Here is a 25,093-nt window from a genome sequence, read left to right on the forward strand (position 1 = left end):
TATCTGAGCACCTCACAATCTTTTAGTGTACTTATCTTTGCAATAACCTAGGAGGTAGAGAAGCACATCTCCAGTTTACAAGTGGGGAACTGAGGTACAGAGAGACTAATCTACACTGAATTTTGGAGGTGTGGTCATAACATGTGTAAATCAAAGCTAGCTCCAGTAATAATAGTAATGAAACCTTTGTAGCACAGTACCTTTGGTATGTACTTGAGCTGCCACACCCTTGCTGCTAGGGTTTCACCGGTATTGTTACGTGAGCTAGCTACAGAAATTATAGTGGGGCAGAGAATTGACCCCTGGTTTTGTGGGTTCCCAGCTCTTGGAGATCAGAAATTCATTCTGCAGCAATCAACTAGAGGACACTATCCTTGTCATATTAGTAATAATACTTGGCACTTCTATGGTATCTTTCATTCAAGGTTCTACAAGTACTTTAAACTATTAAGCCTCACATAGACACACCTATGAAGTACCTCTGTCACAGTTATGTAAACTGAGACAGGATAAGGCAAAAGCATTCAGCCTTGGTGCTACAGTTAGGTACCTAAATCCACACGTAGGTATTTAAAAAAGTAGCCTGATTTTTAGAGGTGCTTTCAAGTCAAAGGGAGTAGTGAATCTGAAAACAAGACTAAGAAAACATGCCATTTACTCAGCAAAATGAAAGAGTTAAGACTTACCAGTAGGAAGAGAAAAATGTAGCAGTGAGATGCAATATGACTACAGTACTTTAGGATTGCAGTTGTGTGTCTCAACCAAATGTAAAAGGCAAGACCCAGAAAGGCATGCTGGGAAAATAAGTTTACCATAAAAAGAGCCAGGGAGAAGTAGTATGTAGTAGGAAATTGTCAGGTGGGAGTTGCTGTTTGTTGTAGCCCTTCTATCTTATAGTGCCTAAATGTAGATTTGGATGTGTGCCTTTAAGCAAACATGTTCAAAAGTTTTGTTCTAGGTGATTTTCCTAAAGTTACATAGTGAGTCTGTAAGCAGAATAGAGTGGCTAACATTGATTTAACTTAATTTGGTTAAGAGTGCATGCGGCCACACTAAGCATATTAATACGGCGGTGTGCATCCATAGTACTGAGGCTAGCGTTGACTTCCAGAGTGTTGCACTGTGAGTAGCTATCCCATAGCTCCCGCAGTCTCCCCTGCTCATTGGAATTCTGGGTTTAGATCCCAATGCCTGGTGGGGCCAAAAACATTGTTGCGGGTGGTTCTGGGTACATGTCGTCAGTCCCTCCTCTTCCTCCCTGCCTCCCTCCGTGAAAGCAACGGCAGACAACCGTTTCGCGCCTTTTTTCCTGCGTTACCTGTCCAGACGCCAGACCACGGCAAGCATAGCGCCCACTCAGCTCAACGCAGCAGTCATGAACATTGTAAACACCTCGCACATTATCGTGCAGTTTATGCTGAATCAGAACCTGCAAAACCAGGCGAGGAGGAGGCGGCAGCGCAGCGACGAGAGTGATGAGGACATGGACACAGAATTCTCTCAAACCGCGGGCCCCAGCGCTTTGGAGATCATGGTGTTAATGGGGCAGGTTCATGCTGTGGAACGCCGATTCTGGGCCCGGGAAACAAGCACAGACTGGTGGGACCGCATAGTGTTGCAGGTGTGGGACGATTCTCAGTGGCTGCGAAACTTTCGTATGCGTAGGGCCACTTTCATGGAACTTTGTGAATTGCTTTCCCCTGCCCTGAAGCGCCAGAATACCAAGATGAGAGCAGCCCTCACAGTTGAGAAGCGAGTGGCAATAACCCTCTGGAAGCTTGCAATGCCAGACAGCTACCGGTCAGTCAGGAATCAATTTGGAGTGGGCAAATCTACTGTGGGGACTGCTGTGATGCAAGTAGCCAAAGCAATCACTGAGCTGCTACTACCAAAGGTAGTGACTCTGGGACATGTGCAGGTCATATTGGATGGCTTTGCTGCAATGGGTTTTCCTAAGTGTGGTGCGGTGATAGATGGAACCCATATCCCTATCTTGGCATTGGAGCACCAGAGCAGCCAGTACATAAACCGCAAGGGGTACTTTTTAAATGGTGCTGCAAGCACTGGTGGATCACAAGAGACATTTTAGCAACATCAACCTGGGATGGCCGGGAAGGGTTCATGACGCTCGTGTCTTCAGGAACTCTAATATGTTGAAACGGCTGCAGCAAGGAATTTACTTCCTAGACCAGAAAATAACCATTGGGGATGCTGAAATGCCTATAGTTATCCTTGGGGACCCAGCCTACCCCTTGATGCTATGGCTCATGAAGCCATACACAGGCAGCCTGGACAGTAGCCAGGAGCTGTTCAACTATAGGCTGAGCAAGTGCAGAATGGTGGTAGAATGTGCATTTGGACGTTTAAAGGGACGCTGGTGCACTTTACTGACTCGCTCAGACCTCAGCGCAACCAATATTCCCATTGTTATTGCTGCTTGCTGTGTGCTCCACAATCTCTGTAAGAGTAAGGGGGAGACATTGTTGAGTCAAATTGCCTGGCCGCTGATTACTTGCAGCCAGACACCAGAGTGATTAGAAGAGCACACCAGGAAGCACTGCGCATGCGAGAAGCTTTGAAAATCAGTTTCATGACTGGCCAGGCTACGGTGTGATAGTTCTGTTTGTTTCTCATGGATGAAAACCTGCCCACTTGATTGACTCATTCCCTGTAAGCCACCCACCCTCCCCCTTCGATCACAGCTTGCTTTCAAAGGAAATAAAGTCACTATCGTTTAAAAAACATGTATTCTTTATTAATTGATTATAAAAATAGAGAACTGACAAGGTAGCCCGGGTGGGGTGTGGGAGGAGGGGAAGAGGGAAGGAAAGAAAAGGCCATTTCAAAACTTATTGAATGACAGCCTTTTGCTTGGGCTCCACTGGGGTGGAGTGGCAGGGTGCATGGTACTCTTTCACGGTGAACAACACTATTCACATTACGTAGCACATTTGATTTTGGTACAAGGTCACATTTTGCATCGTAATATTGAGTGCCTGTGGTTTTGATGTTGGAGATCACAGACGCTAGGCAACAGAATTCGGCTTGCATGCGGCCATGGTAAGCCATTGTCTTTCAGCTTTTGCAACCTTCGTAAAAGCAGCGCCCTCCTTTCCTGTAACAAGCAAAATTCTTTGAGTTCTGCGGTTTCCATGTTAACGTTCAGCAGCAGAAACCAAACTAACCCCCTGCACCATCCAGTTCTCTGGGATGATCACTTTACCCCTTCCTACACCATATGGCTGATATCAAGGAAGATCCCTGCTAGCCAAACACGAACAGCTCAGCACCAAAGCCCCCCCCCCACCGCTTGGCTAACTGCGGAGAAGGATTTCTTTACAGCCACAGGCAAACAGCCCCATAGGAACGGCCACCTCTGTACCCTTAATTAAATTCCCGTATTTCAGCCAGGTTACCATGAACGATACCACTCTCCTGAGGATAACACAGCGAGATAAAGAACGGATGTTGCTTGAATGCCAGCAAACACCGGGACCATATGCTGCCATGCTTTGTCATGCAATGATACCAGATTACTTGCTACTAGCATGGCGTGGTCAAGTGTCCTGCCACGGAGGACAGAATAAGGCTGCCTTGCCCAGAAACCTTCTGCAAAGGCTTTTGGAGTACCTCCAGGAGAGCTTCATGGAGATGTGCCTGGAGGATTTCTGCTCCATCCCTAGACACGTTAACAGACTTTTCCAGTAGCTGTACTGGCCGCGAATGCATCACAAGTCCGCAGGGCAAATTAATCATTAAAAAATGTTTGCTTTCAAACCATGTTTTATATTTACAAAGGTACACTCACCAGAGTCCCTTCTATGGCTTCATGGTATGGGATACCGCCTTGGGAGGGTTGGTAGGCTACTTCAGTCAGGCTGAGAAAAAGATCCTGGCTGTTGGGGAGAATGGTGTGCTGTGTGCTCTCCACAAGCTCGTCCTCCTCATCATCATCATCTTTCCCATCCGCAAAATCCTCAGGCTTGGCTGAAAGTACCCCCTCCTTGGAATCCACGGTCAGAGGTGGGGTAGTGGTGGCACCCCCCCTAGAATTGCATGCAGCTCAGCATAGAAGCAGCATGTCTGCAGCTCTGCACCAGACTGTCCGTTTGCTTCTTTGGTTTTCTGGTACACTTGTCTGAGCTACTTAACTTTCATGCGGCACTGTAGTGAGTCCCTATTGTGTCCTCTCTCCATCATGCCCTTGGAGACTTTTTCAAATGTTTTAGTATTCCGTCTTTTGGAATATAGTTCTGCTAGCATGGAATCCTCTCCCCATACAGTGATCAGATCCAGTACCTCCTGTACGGTCCATGCTGGAGCTCTTTTTCAATTCTCGAACTGCATGGTTACCTGTGCTGACGAACTCTGCATGGTCACCTGTGCTGTTCAGCTCTCCAGGCTGGGCAAACAGGAAATTAAATTTAAAAGTTCCTGGGGCTTTTCCTGTCTACCTGGCCAGTGCATCTGATTTCAGATTGCTGTCCAGAGCGTCACAATGGTGCACTGTGGGATAGCTCCTGGAGGCCAATACCGTCGAATTGCGTCCACACTAACCCTAATTTGAACTGGCAATGTCGATTTCAGTGCTATTCTCCTCATCGGGGAGGAGTACAGAAATCGATTTTAAGAGCCTTTTATGTTGACATAAATGGCTTAGTTGTGTGGTTGAGTGCAGGGTTAATTCAATTTAGCGCTTCTCAATTCGACCTAAACTCGTAGTGTAGACCAGGCCTAAGAGTTGATCCTACCCTGGAACTCTAATAGGAGTTGTTGAAAATGTAGGTATATCAACAGGAGACTTTGACATCTGTACAAGACCTGGTATGTTTGAAGCTGAAATACTGTGTCTTGATCTAGAACAGTTCAATTTTAACTGAGTATTTGTACCTTCAGCTCTTTTCCACTAAGTAATGTACAAGCGTGAAGTGCACCATTTGTTACTGACATTTGCTTTTATTGAACAAATAGATGCTCTATCAGAAAATCCTACATCCAGATGAAGTAGCTGATGTTTGTAAAGGAAGCTGATAAATGTCCCTTCCCTTAAAAAAGGACCATAGTATCTAGTATGAACTTATGACTAATGTCAGCTGTCCTCTTTTTGATAAGATGAGCATCCTAGACCAGATCTGTTAAGGAAATGGATGGTGAGGCCTGAAGCCACTGTGGCTGTATGAATCTCTCCTGTGAGCTCTCTTCAGAAGTCTCCCCTCCCATCAGCTTTCAGACTTTCTGCAAAGTCTGTTTGGGCAACAGCAGCCAGAATGGCGCTGCCTTTCAATTTAATTCAATCCATTTTGGTTTCTGTTATGCTAGGAATTTTGGCTCTATCAGTGAAGCTTTGGGGTTTCATAGAATCATAGATTATTAGGGTTGGAAGGGACCTCACAAGATCATCTAGTCCAACCCCCTACTCAAAGCAGGACCAATCCCCAAATGGCCCCCTCAAGGATTGAACTCACAACCCTGGGTTTAGCAGGCCAATGCTCAAACCACTGAGCTATTATTTTATTTTATTTTATTTCCAGTGTTCAGTTCAAATACAAACAGATGGTACAAAGTTGACTCCTGTTATACTACAGCAATATTTACAGCACAGCACATTATCACTACTGATGAAAATATGCCTTCAGATAGTATTTGGCCTCGGGGTTTAAAGCATATTGTGAGACTGGAGGTGCTTTCATTCTGCAGGCAAAATCTCAGGGGCAAAAATTGCAGTGTTTGAGATTATAGTAAGAGGAGCAGTATAGATTATAAAAGAAAGTAAGACCTCTTGTTATTATAAAGGTGACAGTACAGAGCTCAGCCTAGGGCAGTGGTTTCCAAACTTTAACAACCTATGAACCTCTTTCACTAAAATGTCAAGTCTCGTGAATCCCCTCGTAAAAATGAATATTTCCAGGGATTTTCTCCTTCACCAGAGTATAAATAATAAAAGTAGTGATCTTGGAAATATAAAATTTGTTTTTATGACATGCTTATTACACACTATTTATTATTATTATTTATTATTTATCATTACAGTGTTTGTATTACATTATGAAAATGGGAACACTCTTCCAAGATCTCACATTTGTAGCTTGTATCACTTTGAATAAGCCTGTTATAAGACAAGGCTCCTATGTTTCATCAAGAAGTATCAGATGTGAAACAGCATGAAGGTATTTAAGAAGCCAACTCAGAGTTCCTCTTACACAAGCGTTCAGGTCTTGAGCAGTCCAGGCAAACACCGCATGTTACAGCAAAGCTTAAATTTTTTCTTGGTAATAATTTTAAAAACAATACTAGCTGTCTATTTAATTTTAAAAACAGTGGAAAATATCCACCTCCCTTTCCATTTCTTATAAGGAGTCTTGAAGTTTAAATCTCCTCAGTGTGATAGATATGCTTGCTTCGATCTGGTTACCTCTTGGAAGTCCAGGGGCTCCGGGATGCTGGCCCAGTGTTGTCTGGGGTCCCTAGGGACAGCTCTGTCCATCATTAGGGAATTTTTTCCCGAGAACCCCCTGTAACATTTTGCGAACCCCCAGGGGTCCATGAACCCCAGTTTGGGAACCACTGGCCTAGGGTAAAATAACATGTCCTAGAAGAGACATATGTGAAATGTCCAGAGCAGCCTTGCTAACTAACTCATGTTAATTGTTGAGGTAAAAAACTGTAATGTAGACAAGTGTGACAATGTGGTTCTGGCGGGACCCAACTGAGGGCTTGGCTACACTGGCACTTTACAGTGCTGCAACTTTCGCGCTCAGGGGTGTGAAAAAACACACCCCTGAGCGCTGCAAGATACAGCGCTGTAAAGCCTCAGTGTAGTCAGTGCCGCAGCGCTGGGAGCACGGCTCCCAGCGCTGCAAGCTACACCCGTAAGGGATGTGGTTTATGTGCAGCGCTGGGAGAGCTCTCTCCCAGCGCTGGCGCTCCAACCACACTCACACAAGCAATTTCCTTAGACACTCCAGTCTCCCAGTATCACCACCAGTGCCACTCGTCCTGGGGATGAATGGTTATGAAAACCAACATCCTTCTAAAATAAAAAGGTTCTCTCGATCCCAAATGACCAAGCCCCAGACCCAGGTCAATATACACATCAGATCTTACCCACAAATCACGCTGTTGCCAATCCTTTAGAATCTAAAATCTAAAGGTTTATTCATAAAGGGAAAAAGGTAGAGATGAGAGCTAGAATTGGTTAAATTGAATCAATTACATACAGTAATGGCAAAGTTCTTAGTTCAGGCTTGTAGCAGTGATGGAGTAAACTGCAGGTTCAAATCAAGTCTCTGGAGAACATCCCCCGGTGGGATGGGTCATCAGTCCTTTGTTTGGAGCTTCAGTTTGTAGCAAAGTCCCTCCAGAGGTAAGAAGCAGGATTGAAGACAAGATGGAGATGAGGCATCAGCCTTATATAGGCTCTTCCAGGTGTAAGAACACTTCTTTGTTCTTACTGTGGAAAATTACAGCAAAATGGAGTTTGCAGTCATATGGGCCAGTTACTGCACACCCTGCTGAGTTACAAGGCTTATCTGCCCCCTCTCAATGGGTCAGTTGTGTAGCTGATGGTCCTTAATGGGCCATCAAGCAGGCTAAGCAGAGCTAACACCAACTTGTCTGGGGTGTCACCCAGAACTACAACAACAATTTGAAATACAGACAGTATACAGCCAATACTTATAACTTCAACTACAAAATGATACAGAAATACAGACAGCATAATCATAACCAGTAACCCATAACCTGGTCCTAGACACCTTATATGACCCCCTTTACATAAGATTTGGTACCACTACAGGACCTTGGTTGCAAACCATGTTTTATATGGTCCCAGTTTATATCAATAACGTCACAACATGAGCCAGCACAATTTCAGAGGTTTTAATCTGTATATACAGTGCAAGGTGTTATGAGGTGTTTCAAATCACGTTAGCTAACTCATTTTTTAAAAGTACCTGTCTTTCTTGTCTGGCATGGCATGGCATGGATGGTGGGGAGCTAATGGCTGCATGACTCCTGAATGACCTGTGCTGCAAGGTATAAATGAATTTCTGGGGAGTAGTATGGGATGGAGGCCTCTCTACGTTTCCCTGTATGTCCTTAAGCTCCACAGGGCTTCTAGGTGTACCTCCTGCCTGTACATGAGTGTTCGGCAGCCAAGATAGTAGGCACCTTATAGATTGCAAACTCTTCCCCCTGAGAAGGGCATGCAACACTAATTCCACGCAGACATATAGGAGCACATTTCTCTCCCTTTCTCCCCTCCCAGAATTTTCAGTAGGAGTGAGCATTTTGCCCATTAGGTATGGAGATCTGTTAGGTCTTTAATATATGCTACCCCTATTGACTTACAAATATTTTCTTTTGTAAATAGAGAGATTGGTGCATAATTACTCTTCATACCTTTGAAAATCTTCCCAAGGGCTGTGCTCCAGGGAGTCTGTGGCAGAGCTGGAAATTGAATGCAGGTCTCCATTGTCCCAATTTGGTGCCTTAACCACAAGACAGTCCCTTTACAGCAGGATTAAATTGATTAAGAGGATTAATCAAACTCCCTTATAGAACTCATCAGGAAAGTAGTCCTGCTAGTTCACAAATGAGATCATAGTAAGAATTATCATAAAATGTTAGTAATAGCTTACATTTAAGTAGTGCCTTACATCCCCAAATGCCTTACAAACTGATACACAAATTATATTATTTTAGGAACGTTTTATCCACCCTTTAAATACAACTTCTTGGGTGAAATGCAGCAGCTGATTAACACTACCGAGCAATACTACATAACACTTGAGGAAAGGAACAGGAGAAGAATTCGATATGCAACTGTCAAGGAGCCAGAATGTCCCAAATTAGATTTGGCCAGGAGACTTTTCTGATAAGTGCTATAAACAATAAGGACCTTGGTTTTGTGTCTTATCTGAAAGATAGAATCCTACAATTTTTATTTTTTAGTGGTGGCGGTGTTTGGGAGAGGATGCATTCTCAATTACAGGGAATTAAAAATACAAAGTGGCAGTTTTTCACGGCATAATATGCAGACTTCTGTATGAGGAAAATAAGTTTGAAAGGAGTAAACATTTATTTGGTTCTCAGAAAAACCTCGCTTACCAAGTGTTCAAGGTAGAATTTACCAGTTTGTTTTGGGATACTATAGCGATGAGGACCCATACTTATACACATAGATAGTCCACATACAGAAAGAAAACACACTCAAGTGAAGCAAAGGTGGGCTACATCAATTTAAAGAGAGTTAAATTGCAATATCTGTCTATGTAATGACACTAAAACATAGTTGCTTTAATATACATTAAGCTTTGTTCTGCAACTGTCATCACTAATTGCTGTGGAAAAGTTGTAAGACATGATCAGACAACACACTTAAGCAAGTGACAGAGATTGAACTAATGCCAGAGCCTCCACCTGAAAGGATGACAGTTAAAAATTGGAGAGACTTGAGAGAACTAAGTGAAATTAATTGTAAAACATCTCTGATAAACCAGAGAAACTGTTTTTTTACCTTTGAAAGAATAGCAGATGCACAAAATGCTTGTGAAGGTTCAATTATGGAGCTCTAAGAGCAGAAAGAGTTTGTTGCTTGGCTATTTGCTTGTGGTCTCCTCACCTCAAAAAAGATATACTGACACTAGAAAAGGTTCAGAAAAGGGCAACTAAAATGATTAGGGGTTTGGAGACGGTCCCGTATGAGGAAAGATTAAAGAGGCTAGGACTCTGCAGCTTGGAAAAGAGGATAGAGGTGTATAAAATCATGAGTGATGTGGAGAAAGTGGATAAGGAAAAGTTATTTACTTATTCCCATAATACAAGAACTAGGGGTCACCAAATGAAATTAATAGGCAGCAGGTTTAAAAGAAATACAAGGAAGTTCTTCTTCACACAGCGCACAGTCAACTTGTGGAACTCCTTACCTGAGGAGGTTGTGAAGGCTAGGACTATAACAGCGTTTAAAAGAGAACTGGATAAATTCATGGTGGTTAAGTCCATAACTGGCTATTAGCCAGGATGGGTAAGGAATGGTGTCCCTAGCCTCTGTTCGTCAGAGGATGGAGATGGATGGCGGGAGAGAGATCACTTGATCATTGCCTGTTAGGTTCACTCCCTCTGGGGCACCTGGCATTGGCCACTGTCGGTAGACAGATACTGGGCTAGATGGACCTTTAGTCTGACCCGGTACGGCCATTCTTATGTTTTTATATTTCTATTTGAACCTTTGAACAGAAAATCCTGTCTACTCAAAGGGACAGTTATCAATATTTAACGCACCAAAAATCTGTCCTGAGTTTATTAGTTTTCTCTTCCTTTAAGCAGAAGCACATACATGTCTCAGAGTGAAAGTAATTGGATTAGTAGAATAGAATGTTAAAAAGGAACTAGTTAAAACAAACCAGCACAAGAATGTTTATGCTAACAACTGTACTGGTGCTTCTTATTTAAAAATGTAGCTGTATTTCTCTTTCAGGAAGGAAGTATGCAGCTGTGTTCAAGTCTGTGGACAGGGGTCTGGCTGAAAGTCAGTATTGGAGTGATGCCCCAGGTCTATCAGGGCTGAGCCCCAATAGTTTTAAGGAAAATCCCATGACAGATTAAGTGAAGTCTGTTAGAAATCAAATTAAATGAAAGTGAAGCTAAATTTTAGCATCTCAAAAAGATGTTTAGCATGTAGAAGGCATAGGATTAATTTTTTTAGTATATAATGGAGCAACTCGAATATTAATTCACAATGCAAGATAATAGTCTTCTACAAAAATGACTGTAAAAGCACATAAACTTCCTGGATTAACTAGAAGTGGGTCATCTCAGTCTTTTCATGCTAGTGTTCATGATGATGATGCCACTCATAATATCTATCCAGGTGTCTCTTTTATCATCATCTGGAAGCAATGCATGGAAGATTATCTTTGAAACCACAGGCCCAATAACTTTTTTTTTTCAAATTAAAGTGTATATTCTGAAGACACTATTGTAACTATCAGAAAAATATGGTTTAATAGGCTTCTACCAAGTACAACTCAATCCAAATTTATTTGGCACAACTACTGTATTATTCATTGTTCTGATAAAGTATAATACTATTGGTGTACATGGCTCTTTATAGATACATGAAAAGATGGTCTGTGACCCACAGAGTTTACAATCTATGAACACTGCTTTTTCCACTATTGTTTTCTGTAATTCAATTCCTAGTTAAATAAGCTTTCAGTGTAATGATTGCAGGAAGTTTTCTGATGTTTAGCTAACAAGTGTTTGCACCATTGGTATTTTAATTACTATGTTTAAAGAACATTTCTGTGTCTAGTTGTTTTGGTCTTTAATCTTTTTTGAAGTACCAGATGTAGCAACATTGTAAACAACAACATCATTCTCTTGGAAGCAGTGCTCTAAGGCCTGGTCTACACTAAAAAGTTAGGTCGACCCAGCTACTTCATTCAGAGGTATGAAAAATTCACAGACCCAAGCAACATAGTTAAGCTGATCTAGCCCCGTAGACAGCGCTAGGTTGAGGGAAGAATTCTTCCTTCAACCTAAGTACTGCCTCTCGGGGAGGTGGATTATCTACGCCAGTGGGAGAACCCCTCCCGTCAGCATACGTAGTGTCTACACCGAAGCACTACAGCGGAGCAGCTGAGGCATTGCAGCTGTACCAGTGTAATGGTTCAAGTGTAGACAGGCCCAGTTAAAATGTGCTGAGCCAAACAGGTGAAATCCTGTTGCTCTTGATCTCACTGAATCCTGCATGACATATATTATACAGTGCTGTGCTTAAGGAAGGGCATTGTTCTTTCTTGTACGTAAAAGTTAATTAACATGCAAAATCCTTTACAGTCTTCTTTCCTTGTTTATAACCAAAGTGTGCCCCCTCTCTCCACAAGATACAATTCACCCCTCTACTCCAAACCACAGAATTAAGAAACACATGGTTCTTGATAAAGGAAGTGAGATTTCTAAAAACACTTATTTAATCAAAAAAACATGCATCAGACGAAGTGGGTATTCACCCATGAAAGCTCATGCTCCAATATGTTTGTTAGTCTATAAGGTGCCACAGAACTCTTTGCTGCTTTTACAGATCCAGACTAACGCAGCTACCCCTCTGTTATTTATTCAAGACAGTTTTAAGGCTTTTCATGATATTACTGTATGTGGCATCTCCCGTCTTCCACAAAGCTTTGCTAAAAAGGCCACAGAAAATGTGGTAATCATTAGGGAGAAGGAGAAACACTGAAGCTTTTACTGTTTGTATGCCAAACTTACCTAGCTTTTAGGACTGCTATAATGATGGGAATTACATGGGGCTGTATTCCTGGGTACCCTCTACAGTTAGATTTACAGAATCTAATGCTGGTATAGTATGGGTGAAGTTCACCTTCATATAGAGGGCTCACACAGGGCCCTATTTTTGAGGGCCTACGTGTTGCATAGGCCTCAAGTTGTTTCTCTGTGCAGGGGTGAATTTCAGCCTGCATGTGTAACTGCTGATATAATATGCTGTTATTCTTTTGGATTGTCCATTCACAGTTTATATGGCAGAAATATATTCCTATTATCTCAGGGTTGAAACTCTCAATAGCTTCTTTTCACACTTAAAGACTAAATTCTCCTCACCCTTGTCATATGACTAAGTTCTTTCAGCATCAGTGGAACTACAGCCACAACAACATGAACTGGAATTGGAAACAAGAGTCTGGACTGAGGTGGAATCGGTTGATAAATACAGAAAAAAATTCCAGTTTCATCCTACCCAGTGAATTAAAATGGGCACTAACACTGGGATTTTTGCCAGTGCTAAGCCTTTCCAGATGTCAAAACAAACCAATGATCATAAAATTAGATCAAGGCTTGCAAATGTGCGCACTAAGAAGAAATGTCATATGCAGTACAGTCATGTTGCTACTTATGTTCTGCCAATGAAATGTGCCACTCCAGGACCTCTGGCCATACTTTAGAATGAAGTATGAAGATGGCCATCCTCATAGTTCATTACAGAAAAAATGACAGAACATTTGAATGCATTTTATACACTTGAGAACTATAAATCTGTAAAGGCTTTTTTCATGTCTAACTGTAGAAAATATATTCTCAAAATGGTAGAATGCTAATACACAATAGTTCGTTTGCATTGTTGTAACTCAGTATATTTGCAAAGTCACTGACAATAGGAAAAGCCTTTTTAAAAGCTCTACAATGGAGTATATTGAGGAAAAAATCTATTTTAAGGTAGTTTTAATTAAGAAACATTATAGCTCAAAGATAGTTCATCATGGAATAGAAATTATAAATTCTAATTCTATAGTATGAGACAATATATTCATGTAATGTTTAAGAAAAGGTTTGTAAATGAGTTCCAATAGTTCATGGATTAGGGATCCAATGTTATGGGGTTCCAGGGGCTTCTGTATAGATTATTTAGGTTAATCTTTCTATCTACCCAGTGGGACTTAGTGCTCAGTCCAGAAGATACCATCAGCGATGCTTAGTTTTGCAGTTCTCAGATTGTGGATTTGTGTCTCCAGAGATAACATGCTTGTTAACAGCAAAAATGTTTTTAAATAAAGAAATGTAGAGGTGAGAAATAACAAACCTCAATCATATTGTCACTCTGCAAATTTGTGTACTCAGAGTCAATCCCTTACCTCTCTGTAAAAGTGCAAAGTTTCAAAAAGTTCAATGAATAGAAGATTGTTGGGGATGGAATAGATCTGGACAAGGAGAAGAAATCTGGAGATAAATGTGAAAAGGGAGGGACAGGCAGTAGAAATAAAAGTGAAACTGTTTGAGCAGCATATTCCAGAAGTCTTGAGGTCTTTCTGAGTGTAGCCTTCATTGATTTGAGATCAACCATACCATTCTCTCACTAGAAGAGAGCCTGTAACGGCAGCAGGCCATAAAAGAGACCCAGTTTGGGAATATTTTAATGAAGTTCCTCTCACTGTGGGTAAGACAGGCATGCATGCAAATGCAAACAGTATAACAAAGAAATGCAAGGCCTGGTGATATTCTCCCCCTAAGGGCTGGTCCACACTATGGGGGGGAAATCGATCTTAGATACGCAACTTCAGCTACGTGAATAACGTAGCTGAAGTCGAATATCTAAGATCGGATTACTCACCCGTCCACACCGCGCGGGATCGATGTTCGCGGCTCTCCCTGTCGATTCCGGAACTCCGTTGGGGTTGATGGAGTTCCAGAATTGATATAAGCGCGCTCGGGGATTGATATATCGCGTCTAGATGAGACGCGATATATCGATCCCCGAGCAATCGATTTTAACCCGCCGATATGGCGGGTAGTCTGGACGTAGCCTAATACTGCATGGCAAGAAAATCCTCCAAAGATTAATGATTAACCTGTTGAATTGGAGATCACCTCCCAATGACTCCATAACTATCTGCTTCAATTACCTTTGGTAAATGAAATAAACAATCATTCATTTTCTGATCTAACTGTAAAACTAGTCTGAAAAGTTTTCAAAATAAATCATTTAAAAATGTATAGGGTGTACCTTCTAAAAATGAAATCTACATCTATCTCTGAGTTATGAAGAATAAGAATTAAGATTATAATGACCAACAGGAATGCACTTTTATGTAGAAATCCATGATTAAATTGAGTCTTCGTGACTAGTGATTTAAATTATTGTTTAAATCAAATCCACCCTGGAGTTTAGATAGTTTAGTGTGTTGTAAATGGCTTGTCTAGTTTTTGTAAAGTCCAGCCACAAGGAAGTTTGTGTGGAAGTTGTTTTTTTATGAGAGTCTCCAGTTTTGAGAGCTCATTCTTGGTCTTTTACTGTTTGCTGTACAGGATGTTGATCAGGTGGTTCCAGAGTTTCTTTGACAGTTTGTAACACAATCTCTCACCATAGTCTGTGTGGTATGTTGATTGTAATGGATTTTTTACTTTTAGTCCTTTTGGTATGATGTCCATCTGTTTGCATTTGGAAAGAAAGATGATGTCTGTCTGTATCTGCACAAGTTTTTTCATGAAGTTGATGGATTTCCACTTCATACGGCTAAATTCAGTGCCTTGCATGGTGACAGGTTTCAGAGGGGTAGCCGTGTTAGTCTGTATCTGTAAAAACAATGAGGAGTCCTTGTGGCACCATAGAGACTAACAAATTTATTTGGGCATAAGCTTTCCTGGGATATAACCCACTTCATCAGATGCATGGAGTGGAGAATACAGTAAGCAAGTATAAATATACAGCACATGAAAAGATGGGAGTTGCCTTACCAAGTGTGGGGTCAGTGCTAACAAGGCCAATTCAGTTGGGAATGGGCCACATCCACCCTAACAGTTGACAAGAAGGGGTGAATATCAACAGAGGGAAAATTACTTTTTGTAGTGCTAATGAGTCCCTCTATTATAATCTTTCCCCACCACACACTCAAGTTGAAAGGGGTTTACTGTTTTCTGTAACACAGTGGCTGCTTTCCTTTAACACCCCCTCCACCCCCCGCCTTTAGCTTTGTCCCTTTTTCAACAACTGTAATATTTCTGATTTATAAATATCAGTATCACCTTTCTTGTAAACTGTTCCAGAACACATCAGTATTGTTTGATTTTCTTCTAATGGTTTCATAAAGATGTCAGTGTAAAAGAGTTTTTTATTTAAGTCTCAATAGTTATTTTCTTCATTCCATGTTTTATTTAAAAAACAGAATCCTCTCTGTCCCTGCCTGCAGGTATATGGGATCTTGGGGAGCAATTACCACACAGGTGGGGTGCCAAATAATTTCTTTATTAAAGGAAAAAGGAAGTGGTGGGAATTTAACAATGAAGTACGATGGGATGGGGGTGTATAGGGTGTTTACAATAGACAATGATGGGGGGGGTTCTTACTGAACAGTGCAGGGAGTTCTAACAGTGGGGTACAGTAAGTGGGGTTCAGCACAATGGGATACAGTACAGTCAATAAGCGTATCAAAAGAAATGCAAAATAAAACGGTAGCTTCTATATAAAATGGTCAACAATCTTAGATAGAATGTATTAGGTGGTTAGTGGCCTTATACACAATGTAACACAATGGTATCAATGCAAATACAAAGTATATCAGAAAAGTGGAAGCAACCAATGGGGTGTTATAATTACAAGTAAAATGTGAATCACAGTGCAATAATACAATATGGGTGATAAGTGAAATTATGCAATGTAATGGTATAAAAGAAAAGTATTGACTTAATTTGTGAGGCTAGGATAGCAGATAATCTGCAAGGAACAGGAGAGGGGGGAGTGAATGATTAGTGGCAACTGATGAGAGGAGAGTGCGGCTGGAAGCAGCGAGAGACTCTGAAGCCCTGCAGGGTAAGGACAATGGAGCAGTGTGATGGTGATCTTCGGTAGGGGAGGGGCAGTGGAGAAGTGTAAAGAAGGGGTAGAGAGAGGTTTAAGCAACAAGCGGACACCAAAAACAAAGGGAAAAAAAAGCGGCAAAGGGTTTGGGAAGTTTCACAGGGGGAGAAGCAGCAAGGGGTTTGGGAAGTTCAGAGGGTGATGCAGACGCGGGGGGGGAAAGCATTAAGGAGTTGGGAAGTTCGGAGAGACTGCAGATGCGGGGGAAAAAGCAGCAAAGGGTTTGGGAAGTTATACAGGGGGAGAAGCAGCAAGGGGTTTGGGAAGTTCAGAGGGTAATGCAGACGGGGGGCGGAAGCAGCAAGGAGTTGGGAAGTTCGGAGGGAGTGCAGATGCGGGGGGAAAAGCAGCAAAGGGTTATAACAGGGAGACACGGAGAAGCACACAGAGGGGGAGATTGGAGCGGGGGAAGAACACACGGGAAAGTTCAGGGAGAGATCAGGACAGCGGGAAGTCGAATTTAAGCAGCAAAAACCTTATCTATAGACACGGAGAAGTACACAGAGGGGGGATTGGAGCGGGGGAAAAACAGACACGGGAAGGTTCAGGGAGAGATCAGGACAGGGGGGAGACGAATTTAAGCAGCAAAAACCTTATCTATAGACACGGAGAAGTACACGGGGGAGATTGGATCGGGGGAAAAACAGACACGGGAAAGTTCAGGGAGAGATCGGGACAGCGGGAAGACGAATTTAAGCAGCAAAAACCTTATCTATCTTAACCAACGACTAGGCAAAACAACAAATATCACAATTCTGAGCAAAACTATAACAAGCAACTATACAGAGCAACAAAACAGTAAACTATAACAAGGCAGGTGAACTTACAAGCTCTACAATCTTAACAAACTATGACTTATTAAACTGAAAAAACAAAACCTATGGTGCACCTTATGCTATGGGGAAGTCACAAAGGGCAGAGTGGTGTGTGCCCAGGATCCAGCTCCCAAGAAAGCCAAGGGATGGTGGCTGCAGCAATGAATACAGCTGAAAGCAGGGAGCCCCCAGGCAAAGCCCACAGGAGCAGAGCTTAGCAGGGGCACAAACTTATTTTTAGCGGCATAGCACCGCGGAGTTTAAGAGAGGTTTTAAGACACAGACCAAGGTTTAGCTTGAGTCTGTGTGCTGGGGAAACAGAGCCAGCAGCTAAATTAATAAAATAAAAGTAGGGAAAGTTTCACAGAGGGATTCTTACCAGTCCCCAAGGCAGCAGCAAAGGCAGAAGCAGCAGCAACATCAGAAGAAGCAAAGAGGGCTCGGTACAGTCTCAATAATCAGGAGATCTCTCAGGTAGCAATTCGTTCTTCGTGTGGGGGGGTTTAAAAAACCAGGGGTATGCTCAAAAAATAAAATGAGAGCGGAGAAAGGACCCCCCAAAACCCCTGGCTGATCAGACCAGGCAGCAATGCAGGAACCTTTCTGATGTTTGTTTCAAAAATGTCTGTTTTTAAAGGCAAACTCAGGCAGTTTCCCGCCAGTAATCCTGATAGGCTCCCTCTGTCACAGGGGAGGAGGCACAGGGAAAAACTGCAGGTTAAGCACAGAAACATGTCTGGGCAGAGTCCTGTGCAATAGGTGACTCAAAAGCACATGAGTCCTATGACTCATGCCCAGGGTCTTAAAAACACAATAGGTCTTGCAGCTCTGGACATTGCCTGCCCTACACCGAGCCCAGGTTCAACGAGGTGATAACAGGACTAACCCTTTGAACAGGGCAGTGGTCCCATTTAGCACACAGCACAAGTGGCCATCCCTTTGAGAAGGGCAATGGCTCTTGTTAAACAACTTAAGGGGCCCTCCCTTTGAGAAGGGCAGTGGCCCTGGTAAACAACTTAACAGCCAGGGAAGGGCGGCCACAGGAGGAGAACAAAAACAAAATGGAGTATGGGAACAGCTGTAAGAAACAAAATGGAATAGGGGGATAGCTGTAACAGACACTCTCCAGTATCTGTAGGTGTGCTTTCCAATGATGCAATAATATAGGCCTAATTATGCCTTTTGCAATGCAGATTTTGCAATCCCTTTCTTTTTAATCATCTGCAGTGATGGAGTAAGGCAAGATTTTTTTGGCTGGCCTAATGATCTGAAGAGGCTCTAAACAATAAGTTAATGGCCGAAATTCAGCTTTGAATTACATTTGTACATTCCAATTGGCTAAGTAAGAACAACATCCATATTGTGTGTCTTGCATTTCAAGTGGGATGGCAATGCTGTCCATTTACCCTATTCTGACATGAAATAGATTGCATTCAGAGTGCTACCAGAATGTTTATGTACAAACCTCTCTTTTAGTTTGATTAATGTTAGATAGATTGGAATCCTAGCAGTACTAGGATGTCAAGGGTTAACACTGTATTTTGCTTCTCCAGTAAATAAATAATAAATAAGGTGGAAAACCCCATGTTCTTCTGACAGTAGGGGAATAAATAAAATTTTAATCTAATTCCCCCAAATACACTTTTCTTCTTGCATCTCAAAAAAGGAAGAATTAGTTGTTTCTTGAAATGCTGTTAATTAAATTGCCATTACACTTGACAGCATGGTAAAATTTCCACTATGCTTGATTTTCTTAAGCCAGTGACATATCGTTTGCCAATTCTAGGAAGGGTAAATTGTTCAGAGGTAAAATGTAACAACTTCCTAACAAGATGAAAGAAACAATTTCATAAAGTATAATTAATTGTCACTGGGTGTCACTCTTGAGTCAGCCTACAAGAGTTTCCGAAATATTTTTAGTGTAAATTTTATTCTTTACAAAAAAGGTGATTGCTTTGCTTCTTCCTTTTTTGGTGTATTTATCTATGATACTTTTCTGACTAATAATATTAAATATTTCCTCCATAGGAAAGCTGAATATTAATATTAAATATTTCCTCCACTTGGCTTCACTGAAAGATCACACCATATAACATGACTTCCCAGAATTGTATTGTTCAGAGAAGCTGAATTAGGAGATTTCAAAGTTGGTTACACCAGTGTTGCTTCAGTGAAACTTCACTGACTTCAATTTCAAACACCTACACTTTGATTTGCAGGTAAGGATTTTTTTTTAATATATTGGCCCAAATTAATTCTTCAGTCTTTTGTGTAACTCTATTGACTTCCCTATCATCTCATACCATAACTCAGAAACAAAATCGGATGTGTTAGAGATATTGTTTGTGAGGAGTGAAATTCACCCCTTTGCAGAAGCCAGTACATGGCCTATGCATCATTTAAACCTTCAGAACAAGCTTAAGTAGCTCTTCAGTAGTGCATAAGCCTTGTGATGGTGGTCTGCACAGGCCTGAATTTACCCATAGGAGAAGAATCAGAGTCCCAACACTTACTGACTGATAACGCTAATAATGTAAAATAGATGTAGTTGTTAATACTAAACCGATTTATCTGGCAAATAAATATGATCCCCAAAGGAATAGTAATCCCACAGCAGTACTACTAATACTGACTGCAGCAATCTGATGTGCAGAGGGTAAAAGCAAGAATGTTTTTGCTGTGTTGGCCAGTTTCATTTCACTCTAGAATCTTTTTTACCCTACTTCTGGAGGGGAGCACACAGTAACCACATCTCCTTATTGGAAGGCTACTTCCACTTTTCTCACATAGTAGCTAGGACATGAACAAATACTGTCCATCATTCCTCACCACACATACATTATATCCTCAGTGTTCGCAATGGCACAGACAAGGTAAGGCCAGTATTTTCAAAATAAAGCTACTACCACTGAAGATCTCTGCTGAATCAGAGCCTGATGTTGTATACCACCTCATGTGCATTTTGTTTTATTGCTGTTTCCAAGAGGCCCTTCTAAAATTAATTATAACTAATGACTTCTGGAGCATGTACACTTGATGGCTGGAATTCAGACCTAAGGTTAGAATTTGAATGAGTGTATATGCATAAGTTGTATGTGCACCTCTGCTTCCATCAGAGTCTTCTGAAGATTTTTGTTTTAAATGACATGCTTGGTGTTTTGTTTAATATTTTTCATCAGCAGATGGTGTGCTTTGAGCCTATTTCTTTCTTCATAATAAGCACTTAATATTTTACAGAATGTATTAAATATTGTATATAAATTCAAACATAATTCTATTTTCTACATTGCCTATTTTTGATTTCCAGTTATCATGTGATACCATTGGGTTACATTCTTCCACCAAAAACCTTCACTAGTGTTGACAATCTGAACCTAACTCTTACTTTTTCTACATAATGTTAGAGATGTATAATGACTGAATATCAGGCAGATATCATCCGTGTATTTAGTGAAATCTTTTTGAAGACTGTTAAAGAGCTTAATGCTCAGTCAGAGTAATTGTATACACTCTCTTCAGTCTTGAAAGGAAAGCCATTGACGTTGTACCTAACTGTTAGAATGTGTGTGAAAACTACAAGAAAAGCAGCTAAAACAAAGAAAAATACTTTCACAATTGCTATTTCCCTACCCCCTCCAAAGTATGAACAAAAGTGTGAAACTGTGGTTAAGGAACTGTGCTCATTCATCTATTATGCTAAATTTTATGTGGTTTCCTTGGACCACATTTGCTAAAATATGTAAAAAAGCACATGGCAGGTGTGAATACAATTTAAGAGTTTGCCATTTGAGGGCTAATGATTTCACAGGAATTTTGCCAGAGTAAAGACTGCAGGATGTGGTCCTGTTAAAACCCTATTCACTTATGTGTGTGATGCTATGTTAGAACATGCTGCAAAGAGCTACTGTGGAAAGGAACTAATGACTAATATTTAGTGATACCAGATGTGCTGATGTAAGTAAAGCCAAAAACAATTGTAAAAAGAAAGCTACAAAAGAAAGCTGCAACACAGGATAAGACAAAAGACAAATATTGTTTATCTCTATTGTCTAGTTCTATTACAGTTGATTTATATAGTGCCCGCTGTTAAAGTCACTGTCCCACACATCTCACAATTGAATTCAGTAAAAGCAGCAAAGAATCCTGTGGCACTTTATAGACTAACAGACGTTTTGGAGCATGAGCTTTCGTGGGTGAATACCCACTTAGTCGGATGCAGTGGGTATTCACCCACGAAAGCTCATGCTCCAAAACATCTGTTAGTCTATAAGGTGCCACAGGATTCTTTGCTGCTTTTACAGATCCAGACTAACACGGCTACCCCTCTGATAATTGAATTCAGGAAAGCACTAAAACACATGCTTAAGTCCAGTCATATTCAAGACAACATTTAAGAACATGCTTACATTTAAGCAGACACTTTAGTCCTATTATCCTTTCTTGAACCAGGGTTCCTATTTATTTACAAAACAAGTACATCATAGGCTCTTGCAACTGCAGGTTTCCCACACTGCCTTGTCAATGCTCTGCAACTTTGTTCTGAACGGATCATCTTTACTGGTGAGAGAGTAGTTCAGTCTCCATGCCCATTCAGCCACTGACCTTTTCACTGACATTACTAATCAGGGTGCCAACTAATATACTATGGGAGGGATGTTTGTGATAAACATATCCACACCCTTGGAACTGGACTGAGATTCACCAACTTATTTCACACAGGTCATTGAAGAGCCATCCACAGAGCCATCTGGTGCTCCAGGGAACACTGTGCCAGCAGTTCTTCGGTGGTGCCATGGTTTTCTGAACCTCTGGGTGCCAGCTGGCAAGGGGGTTACAAAAATATCCTGATTCTGGTATGTATATGTTGGTTCACCAAATAGTATCATATGGGATCTTAAATGAAATCCAGGGTCATACTGATCTTCAGTGTCCTGTGAAATGTATGTATTAAAACTATGTAAGGAGCTATGTATGTACACTGAAAATATGTTCTTAGATTCTCTATCACAGCAGAGGTGGAGAAATAGGTTTCCTGTCAGCCAAAAGATGTTTATTTGCCTGTCTCTCTGTCAGCATGTAAAATCAGGATTATAAGTGGTGGCACACTTACATGGGAAGTCAATAGAGTGATATGAAATCAATAAGGAAGTGTGCAGAGCAAGGGAAGAGACCCTTTTCTTGAAATACATTCATAAGGTCTGGTGGACTGTATTTGGGGAACAGAGAAGACACTCTGTCATCCTGTGTCTAGGAAGTAAATGAGCAGTGTATTCAGGGCCGGCTCCAGGCACCAGCATAGAAAGCAGGTGCTTGGGGCAGCCAATTCAAAAGGGCGGCACATCCGAGTCCTCGGTGGGAATTTGGCGGTGGGTCCCTCATTCCCTCTCTTCCTCTTGGAGCTGCTGCTGAATTACTGCCAAAGAGGAAGAGAGGGAGGACCCACCACCGAACTGCCACAGGAGAAGCAGCGCGATTGGGCTGCCGCTGAAGTGCCACCACTCTTTGTTTTGTTTTGTTTTGTTTTTTGCTACTTGGGGCGGGAGAAAAGCTGGAGCTGGCCCCAACTGTATTTAACGTGAATGAAAATGGGATCTCAACCAGGGTTGCAGAAGACGTTTGGGGTGAAATAAACTTCTTTAGGCAGGAGGTTAGTCTGTTAAGCTTAGTCTCTAGGAAGCATGTTAGGAGTTTGTTTTATATGTAACTATTTCTAAGCAATATGGCAGAAACACAGCTACACCTCTACCCTGATATAACGCGACCCGATAGAACACGGGTTTGCATACAAAGCAGTAAAGCTCTGACATGCTGCTCTGAGCAGCATGTTAAGGGTGCCAGACCAGGCTGGGGCCGAGGGGTTTGATAAGGGGCAGACGGTCTCTGGGTGGTCAGGGGCTTCCCCCCCAGGGTCTGGGGAGCATGAGCTATGGAAGGGCACTTTGGGGGCCTCCCAGTCCCAGAGTGGCCCGAGGAATTAGCAGGGACGGGAACAGCCTGCTCTGCTTCCCTCGGCCCGGCCGAGCTGCATTGCTCAGGGGAGGGGGCTTGGAGGAAGGGATCCCCCACACACTCACCAGCAGCAGCAGAAGCAGAGCAGCCCAGCCCCAGCCCGCTCCACTCCACTAGCTCCCAGCTGAAGCACTGTGCTTCCCGCTGCGGATGAGTATGGGGTGGGGGGGGCGTCTTTTCCCCAACCACCCCACAGTCATCTGCGGTGGGAAGCGGAGCGCCACAGCTGGGAGGTAGTAGAGTGGAGCGGGCTGGGGCCATGTCGCTCCGCTTCCTGCCACCAGTGAGTGCAGAGGGCGTCCTTTCCCCTACTCACCAGCGGCGGGAAGCGGAGAAGCCTAGCCCCAGCCAGCTCCACTCCACCAGCTCCCAGCCATGGCGCTCCACTTCCCACTGAGCAGGTGAGTGCAGGACCTTTCCCCAGCCACCCCCCAGTGACATGGCTGGGGCCAGAGCAAGGAAAACGGAGCAGGCTGGGGCCATGTTGCTCCGCCTCCAGCCGCAGATGAGTGTGGGAGGGCATCCTTTCCCCAACCTCTCTGCACTCACCGACGGCGGGAAGCGGAGCAGCCCAGCCCCAGCCAGCTCCACTCCACCAGCTCCCAGCCATGGCACTCTGTTTCCCACCGCAGGTGAGTGCAGGACCTTTCCCCAGCTGCCTCCCAGCGACACGGCTGGGGCCGGGGCAAGGAAAGCGGAGCACGCTGGGGCCGCATTGCTCTGCTTCCCGGTGCAGGTGAGTGCGGGGGTGAACATCCTTTCCCCAACCTTCCCGCACTCACTGATGGCGTGAAGCGGAGCACCGTGGCTGGGAGCTGGCAGGGTAGAGTGGACTGGGGCTGGGCTGCTCCACTTTCCGCTGCTGCCGGTGAGTGCCTGTCAGGGGGTGAGGAGGGGTGGATGGGTTTGGAGCAGTCAGGGGACAGGGGGATTAGGTAGGGGATGGGATCCTGGGGGTGATTAGGGATGGTGTAGAACTGATAAATGAAATTGTTTTTAATTGTTCACTTTATTAATGTAACTTCTATTCACCATTCACTACACTCGCCTACACTGTAACTTCTGTTCCATATTGTAATTCAAACCCCATTTTAAAACACTCACTCCATTTTGTAAAAGCTTCCTCCAACCTTCATTTTTGCAAGCCCTGCTGTAATTTTATTAGTTTAGTTTAGATGTGTGAATGAGGTATGTATGGATGACGGAATCAACCTCCAGCCCCAGCCTGTCCTGATGAGATAAAGTTCAAATACCAATGGCTGAAGACCTAGACAACAGCCCTAAACAAAGTAAGAAGCATCCACCCTAAAAAGAAAAGGACAACAGAACAACAGAAGGAAGATCAAAGCCAGGTTCAAGGCTGAAAGTCACTCCTGCAATTGGTGGGTGATCAATCTAAACCCAGAGGCAGCTTGACACAGCAAGACCTATAGACTTTGAATCCAAACTAAAAGCCTATAAAAAAAGAAGGGTGAGATGAGAGACTCTGGGTAACATTCTGCTGCCAACATGGAAGAACATCGGTGCCTGCCCAACAGAGATCCAGCTCGGCCTTGTGCCTGGCTTTCCTGGCCAGTTAGCCGCCACAAGCTACGAACCCAAGCTGCAAAATCAAGCCATGAACTTAAGCTATCTTCAGGACTGGTAACTATGCAGCAGCTGCAGAACACCTGATGAATATGGGTGTGTGTGTATAGGTATTAGGTATAATATGTGTGTGTGTATAAGAATTAAGATATTAGTTATTAGTCATAAATCAAATTGTTATCATAATAAATGTGGCATCTTTGTCTTGTCCCCTTTAATAAGATCCTGCTGGTTTTTACTGGTCTAATATAATTGGTATAACAATGGGGGTCTCTGGAGAGGGCGGGGGCAAAGCAAGTTTGATATAATGCAG

At 42.7% G+C, this 25,093-nt stretch overlaps 1 protein-coding gene across 2 annotated transcripts in view; it reads left to right on the forward strand.

The window, feature by feature from the left end:
- The window catches only part of TNFRSF17 (TNF receptor superfamily member 17), a 49,212-nt gene that overhangs the window by 6,968 nt on the left and 17,151 nt on the right, over positions 1 to 25,093 (forward strand). For both annotated transcript variants that reach the window (XM_050967783.1, XM_050967784.1), the window contains exons 3-4: positions 19,213 to 19,403; positions 21,904 to 22,037. The gene's annotated coding sequence lies outside the window, so the exon portion shown is untranslated. The remainder of the gene's footprint in view (positions 1 to 19,212; positions 19,404 to 21,903; positions 22,038 to 25,093) is intronic.

The sequence above is a fragment of the Gopherus flavomarginatus genome, chromosome 9 (assembly GCF_025201925.1).
Source record: "Gopherus flavomarginatus isolate rGopFla2 chromosome 9, rGopFla2.mat.asm, whole genome shotgun sequence".
Taxonomy (NCBI): Eukaryota; Metazoa; Chordata; order Testudines; family Testudinidae; genus Gopherus; species Gopherus flavomarginatus.